Consider the following 7,735-nt stretch of genomic DNA (forward strand, 5'->3'; position numbering starts at 1 on the left):
CTTGAGTCCTAATCAAGCTCCATCTTTCTCAGAAGGCTTCTCTCACATTGTCCCTGCCCACATTTCTCTTTTCTTCTCAACTCCTACAGTTTTTACACAATACCACTTACCTTGAGAGTATACTTGATTATACAGCTAATTAATATATATTAGACACAGTTCAGTGAACGATGTCCACAGTGTAGACTAAATCAAAAACCTGGCAGTCATTCTAGAACTTTCTCAAATCCTTCCATATTGTATTCTTATAAATTTACCCCCAAATCTGTCCTGAATTCACCTCTTTCTATGGGTTCTTCCCCTGCCAAAGCACTCTTCATTTCTCTCCTGTTTAAGTGAACCTCCCTCCTAACTGGACTCCCTCTCTTCAGTCTTGACTCATTCACATCTATACTCCACGTAACAACCAGAGCAGTGTTTCTAAAAGGCAAATTCCCTCATTTGAAAACATTCAATGGCTTTCTTTTGCTCTTAGGGCAAAATCCAAAGGCATTCCCATAGCTCAAAAGACCTTTATACTCTGGTCCCAGCCTACTTCCCCAAGTTTACTTTTAACATGTCCCCACCTCTACCCATCCCATGTCCTTTGTACGGCATGCCACAGGCACTCTGAACTCCTTGCAGTTCCTCTGTGAGCATGCTCTGTCCTTCTTCAGGGCCTTTGGACCTGCTACGAAACACCACTCCCCATCTGACTCCCTTCTCCTGGTTAATGCTCTTCTTTCTGGCTTCAGCCTAGATATCACTTGCTTAGAGAAGGCTTCTCTGAGTCACCAAATCAAGGCTGGTCACCTGATTTTGTTCTTCTGTACCATAGTTTATGGTTCTTTTCATACAATTTTAGCGTCCTGCTTGTGGTTGCCCCTTCACTGTCACCAGATAATAACCTTCCTGAAGGCAATGGCTCTGTCTTACCCAGTATTATATTCTCACTGTCCATCACAGTTCCAGGCACAGAATAGACATATAGTAAATAATTATCCAAAGAAATGAATGGAAGAAGGGAAGGAAGAATAGAGAAATGGGTGAAAGAAAGACAGGTGAGAGAGGGAGGGGAAGATTGCACTCTCTTCTAAACTATGAACAGGCAGAATCTATACCTTATACTTCATTTGAGTAATACACTCTGTTATGTTAATTGATTAATAACAGCCAGGACATACTTAAGAGTCTTTGTAGATGTTCTCACTGCTGGAAACTTTTTTCCCCTAGATATTCACAAGTCAGTCTCCTTCACTTTATTCTACATTTTGCTCAAATATGGCAATTCTTAGACTTTTACTTCCACCATTCCATTCCCATTTCCAGCACACACTGTCACATCTTTCTCCTATTTCTTACATAGGCTCCTAAACTATTGCATTAGTTTTCTTTTGCTGCATAACAATTTATCACAAATTTAACAAACATTTTGTAGGTTCCAAGCTCATCATGGCGTGGTTGAATGCTCTGCTTCATGTCTGCTTAGGTCTGAAATCAAGGTACAAGCAGGGCTGAATTTTCCCTGGAGACTCTGGGGAAAATCTGCTTTTGGGCTCATTCAGGCTGTTGGCAGAAACCAGTTCATTGCAGTTGTAGAAGTGGGTCTCAGTTTTCTTGCTGGCTATTAGCCAACGGGTTCTCACTGCTCTTGGAGGATGTTCTCATGTCCTTGCCGTATGGCCTCCTTCATCATCGGCATCAGAGAATGTTCCTCACATTGAATCATGCCACACTTCAAATCTCTGACTTCCCTGTTTTGACCTCCACATGCAGATAAAAGATTTATGTTATGGGCGCCTGGGTGGCTCAGTTGGTTGAGCGACTGCCTTCGGCTCAGGTCATGATCCTGGAGACCCGGGATCAAGTCCCACATCCGGCTCCCTGCTCAGCGGGGGGTCTGCTTCCCCCTCTGCCCTCTTCCCTCTCGTGCTCTCTGTCTCTCATTCTCTCTCTCTCAAATAAATAAATAAAATCTTAAAAAAAAAAAAAAGATTTATGTTATTAAATCAGGCCCATCCAGATAATCTCCCTATCTTAAATTTAACTGATTTGGGACCTTAACTACATCTACAAAATCACCTTTGCCATATAAGGTAACATAGTCACAGGAGTGATTTTTGTTAGATTTACATTTCCACCTCAACTCAAGGCCAGGGAATTACATAAGAGCAAGAGTCATTGGAGGATATCTTACAATTCTTTCTACCACAAATACATATGACATCCTTGTTTATTATAATTATAACTATAATAATAATTATTATTATTATTTTGGTTTCAGTCTCCCTCCATTATAGGGAAAGCTGAATGAGGACTGGGATTTCTGCATGTTTTGTTAACTGTTGTATCCCATTGGTGCTTGGAATAGTGTCTGGATAATGTCACAGATGCTCAATAAATACATTTTGAGTGAATGAATGTGTCAGATGCACAAATATTAATTCTTTTTTTAAATCTTGAAGATATCTTGAAAAATATTTGAGATGCAGAAATGAAGTTCTAGTATCTAAGTGGATATTAATTCAACTCATATATTTTTAAATAAATACTTCATAATCAATTCTTTATGTCAAAAGAGATACTTGGTGGTAGTTTTCTATGTATGCTCCCCTTTTGTCACCTAGAGCATGAAGCAGAGCTATCCTAGCTGATGAGACAATTCATAGTAACTTTGATAAAACACCAATGTCATGTTTTATCTTCTTTTATTTTTTCTTCTTGACCTTGAAAAGCCAGAAGAAGTTGGCATGCTTTCTCTCTCTCTCTCTCTGAATCTGAATTGATTTATCATGGCTTTAATTCAGCTCAGTCTTCAAGCCTTCAGCTCCAGTTGGCCTAATGAAGGAATTAGTTATGCATGTGGGGTGGGAAATCAGGTTTATATATAGCACTCTAAGATAAAATAAGAAGTGAAGATATAGCACAAGTACTATTAAAATGAAAGGAATATATTAAGGTGTACTGTTCTGGTAAAATAACCCATTCTACAAAAGGAGAGGCATATATTAAGAAACACATTCCTAAATATGAAGCAGTTATATATCATTATAGAAACAAGATTTTCAAGAATGTGAATCAATTTCTCCTTCATCACATGCTTACATTTTTCTACTCACAATTATTTTGAGTTGTTATTTTGGATAGCACACATGGAGTGACTTTTTTAAAGTGGACCATGTTGAATTGGTGGTTCTCTATACATGCAAACCTGTGTATATTATATCAGTTATGGCTATATGACTACATATAATGTCCTCAAGTTTTATTCACGTTGTCACAAATAGCAGGATTTCCTTCTTTTTTAAATGGCTGAATAATACTTCATTTTCTATGTGTGTGTCACATTTTTAAAATCCATTATCCACTGATGGACACTTAGGTTGTTTCCAGCAACATACTTCTTAATAATCAATGGACCACAGAAAAAAAATGGAACTGCCTTTCAAAACAGAACTATCAAGAACTGTGAAGGACCTGAGTTTTTATCCTGCTTGCAAGTTAACAAATTAGCTTAACGTAGCTTCTAAAATGCTGGGTTAAAGACAGAGGACTTTGTTACACATGGCACGACAAGCAACATGAGCATCAGCATATTTGCATCAGTTCTTCTTGACTCCAAGTCCCAGGGGGTCAAAACAGATAAGCCCAACCAAATGAATGCCAGAGGTTGCATGAAGACAAACCGTGAGTTTAGGGAAACTGACTCTTTTATGAAGGACAGTAAGTATGACTGCTTTGCTTTAGATGAAGACATTGTCTCTGTTTCCAAGGTGGTTTGCTATTCTTCAAAAATAGTCCAGAAAATGGGCCATCGATGACTTACTTTACAAGAAATGTGAGACACCCATGGAGAATCATCTCCAAGTAAGAACCTACCATAAGGAGAGTAATTAGATGAAACCCTTTATTTGCCCCACTTTTGAGATTTATTGTACCATTCATACCAAGGCTGTGCTCTTCCGGGCTTTTCTGGGCTGCTCCCCACCAATTATCAAGCATAGCAAGGGAGCAGACTGGACAATTCCTACTCAACATGGAACTCTTTCAATTACTCTAATGAGTAATATTTACTCTGGGGCTCCCCATCAGCTTTGCTCTGATTTTCTCAAAACTCTAATTCAGTCTGAGGCTTTTTTTACCCTATCCTCCTTCCTTCCCTCACTCCTTTCACAGGTGTCATGTCCCCATCATAATTTGAAGGCTCTCCACACCTATTCCTATTCCCTCTCCTTTTTTCCCTTCACAGGTGTTTTCCCCAAGAAAATCCTTGTGTATCTAATTCTATATCGACATTTGCTTCTTAGAGAATCTGAACTGACACAGTAAGTACTAAGGGTGGCCTGAGAAAATAGGCAATAAGACTGCGGTTTGGGATTGGATCACTCACTCTCTAGCTGGAATGTGATACATAGATACTCTCTGGTGAAAGATGAAAAAAGATGATGAATTATTTGCTTAAAAATTCAGTGGTGATGAATCACTAAATTCTATTTCCTGAAACCAATACTACACTATATGTTAGCTAACTTGAATTTAAATAAATAAAAGATAAATTTAGGAAAAGGAAAAAATTAAAAATTGAAGTGAAAGCTATAAACCATAAAAAAAAAAGGAATTCACTGGTGGTGACCCTGGAAAATACTCCAGTAGAGGGGAACTCCTTGCCCGGTGTGATGATAAAGATATTTGAAAGGTATTGAGAGAATAATCCCTCCAAAGACAGTGGAGTTGACTGCTTATTAATAAGTTGTATTGACGACCTGCAGAGGGATAATGATATATTGAAGACAGTTAAACGATAATTAAAAGTAAAGTGTAAGAGACAGTGAACTTTTTTTGCAAGTGACCGAAGAGACCCTTACTTCTTGTAGTAGAAGCACTGATACAAGGAAGAACAACGCAGGACTTAAATATTATAGTCACATAGCTCCAGAGACATTGAAATGCTGAGGTAAATTCTGTGCTCTAGTTTGGAAATTTGTACCCTAACATATGGAGTGGGTGTTTTCAAGGATTCGGGCACTGAAGATGACCCTGAACTCCCAGAGTTGCAGAGGTGGCCCATTCTACACTCTATTAAGAGTTCAAACTACTTCCAGGGGAGGACACTTTCTTTTAAGTCAATAGATGACTCCTTCAGGAGTTGCTCCTAACTACTTTCCTGGTTATTAGGCTGATAACTAGGGTGAAATCTCAACATAACCTGGCTGGGGGAAAGCTGGAATTGTAAGGCAGAAAAGTGATTCCACTCCAAAGAAGCTGCAGAAATTGGTAGGAGTGAGGGGAATATTAGCAGGAGCTGGAGGAATATGTTCAGGATTGGATTTTGAATGATGAAACATGAGGGCCTTAACATAAGACTGGAAAATCAAGTATTCTTTGATTTTGGACACTTTCTCAGGTATAGGACTTTAGCACCCTGGCAGAGAACCCGAGAGCAAACTTACTGCTAGACAGGTTCTTAGAAGCCTGGGGAAAGCACTGGCCTACACTTATCATGGTAGATCCTGGGGCATGGCATAGAAAGGCAAAGGGTGGTAGGCATGCTGGAATGGATATATCGTATGAATTTAGGAGACATGCAAGAGGATTGTGTTCTATAAGAGGGTCTAGAAGACATGCCATTTACTGAGGGCATCAAAAACCCACTGATGACAGGGGTGCCAACATTTCTAAGTTCAGTGCTGATAGTCAGCTAAATTGGGCTCCTACTATCTAGGAAGGGTGAGTAGTTCATCTTCACAGTATCTAATATTTATACTGGGAAGGGTTTAACTTCCTTACTTGCAGAGCCTCTGCAAGCACCACTATCTGGGAACTTATGGAATGTTTGGTCCATATGCAAGGAATCCCAAACATCATAATATCCAAATAGGGGACTTATTTTATAGGGAAAGAGGTGTGAGATTCAGATCTATTTTTTTAAAGATTTTATTTATTTATTTGAGAGAGAGAGAGAGAGCACAAGCAGGGGGGAGGGGCAGAGGGAGACGGAGAAGCAGACTCCCCACTGAGCAGGGAGCCCAATGTGGGGCTCGATCCCAGGACCCTGGGATCATGACCTGACCCAAAGGCAGACGCTTAGCCGACTGAGCTACCCAGGCGCCCTCAGATCTATTTTTTATATAACATACAACACCATCTAAAAGAGGTCTGCTATAACATTGGAATGGCCTATTGGAGGCACAACTGAGGCACCAGTTCCAAGGTAACACTCTGAAAGAATGGGGTGCCATTCTTCAAGTCACAGTATATATACTAATCAGAGACTCCTAGATAGCTCTGTATTTCCAACAGGAAGAGTTCAAGGGTCTGGAAACCAATGGGTTAAAGCAAGAGTGGTCCTACTTACCAACCCTAAGGATCCATTAGAAGACATTGTGCCTATAAGGGTTGTATTCTTGATAGGAGACATGGCATGATCATATCTGAACTATAAGCTATGGATACTGCCTTGGCACTTTTGACTTCTTGTTCCTAGGAACTAAAAGGCAAGGAGTCAATAAACAGGTAATTGACCCTGATCAGCAGGAGGAATCAAGCCTGCTTTTACAAGGGGGGTTGTGATGAATACATGTGGAACCAAGGTGATCCACTTGGGAACATCTTGGTGCTTCCTGCCCAGTTCTAAGTGTGAGTGGAAACTGCAATAACTCCACCCAAAGAAGGATATAATTACCCAGTGAGTCACAGCCATCAGCAATGAGGGTTGGGGTAAGCTACTATGAGTAGTTGGGGTTCCCTTGTTGGGTAAGCTACTAAGACCTTTAGAAGTTGGGTTGGGTAAGCTATCAAGATTTGCAAAGTGAAAACTAAGGGTGATGGGAACTTTAAATGAATAGCAGGGAAAGATAGTGGACCTCTTGTGGCCCAGAAACCAAACATGGTGATGGAGATTGCAGTTTGTCCCTCTTAGAAGGAGAGATTCACAAAAATTGTGGAAAAACTGCTCTCTGAAAATAAATGAAGACATGAATCTTTGTGGCAGACAGGGTGGGCTGTGGCACCCATGGGAATTTGCCAGTCAGATCCTCCTAAAAGAGAAAAACTCCCATGAAGAGTACAGTTAGCTGACAACTTCAGGATCCTGCTGCAGAATTCTTGCGTTGGCCTTGCTCTTGTTGGGCTGGTCTTAGGGAACAACTGAACATGGTGAGGATACAGAGCCAAGCCATCTAGCTCAATGAAAGACTCCTCTAATAGGTGATATTTTACACTGAGGCTCCCTTCAGACTTGCCAAGATTTTCAGAGTTCTACCTCAGTCTTCTGTTTTTACACAATATTCCTCCTTTCCTTTTTTCTTTTCACAGGGAGTCATCACAGCATTTCAATCTGAAGGTTCTCGAGCTCTTCTGTTTTTCTCTCAACCTTCCTCCTCCCTTAATAAATCTCTCGCACATGTAATTTCATTTTAAAATATGCTTTTGGGGGACCTAAGGTGATACAACAACTTATCAAGATTTGTGGCATGCAGGTAAAGCCATGGTTAGGGGAAAATCTTCACGTTATACACTTATGTTATAGAAGAAGAAAGGTCTAAAATCGATATAATCTACTTAAACTAGGAAAAAGCAAATTAAACCCAAAGTATACAGAGGAAAGAAATAATAAAAAGCAGCAAAATTTAATGAAATAGAAAATATTAAAAAAACAGTAGAAGCAAATAAAAAAAAACTTTGAAAAGATCAATAAATTTGATAAATTTCTAGTCAAACTAGTCAAGAAAAAAAAAAAAGAAGAAGACATAATTAC

At 39.6% G+C, this 7,735-nt stretch overlaps 1 long non-coding RNA gene across 1 annotated transcript in view; it reads left to right on the forward strand.

Moving 5' to 3' along the window:
* Positions 1 to 7,387, forward strand: part of LOC145716762 (uncharacterized) — a 36,778-nt gene extending 29,391 nt beyond the window's left edge. The window contains exons 3-4 of the long non-coding RNA XR_014139640.1: positions 4,229 to 4,304; positions 7,294 to 7,387. This is a non-coding gene — a long non-coding RNA (uncharacterized LOC145716762). The remainder of the gene's footprint in view (positions 1 to 4,228; positions 4,305 to 7,293) is intronic.
* Positions 7,388 to 7,735: the final 348 nt, after the last annotated feature.

Source organism: Leptonychotes weddellii, chromosome 13 (genome assembly GCF_054177405.1).
Source record: "Leptonychotes weddellii isolate Sample4059 chromosome 13, ASM5417740v2, whole genome shotgun sequence".
Lineage (NCBI taxonomy): Eukaryota > Metazoa > Chordata > Mammalia > Carnivora > Phocidae > Leptonychotes > Leptonychotes weddellii.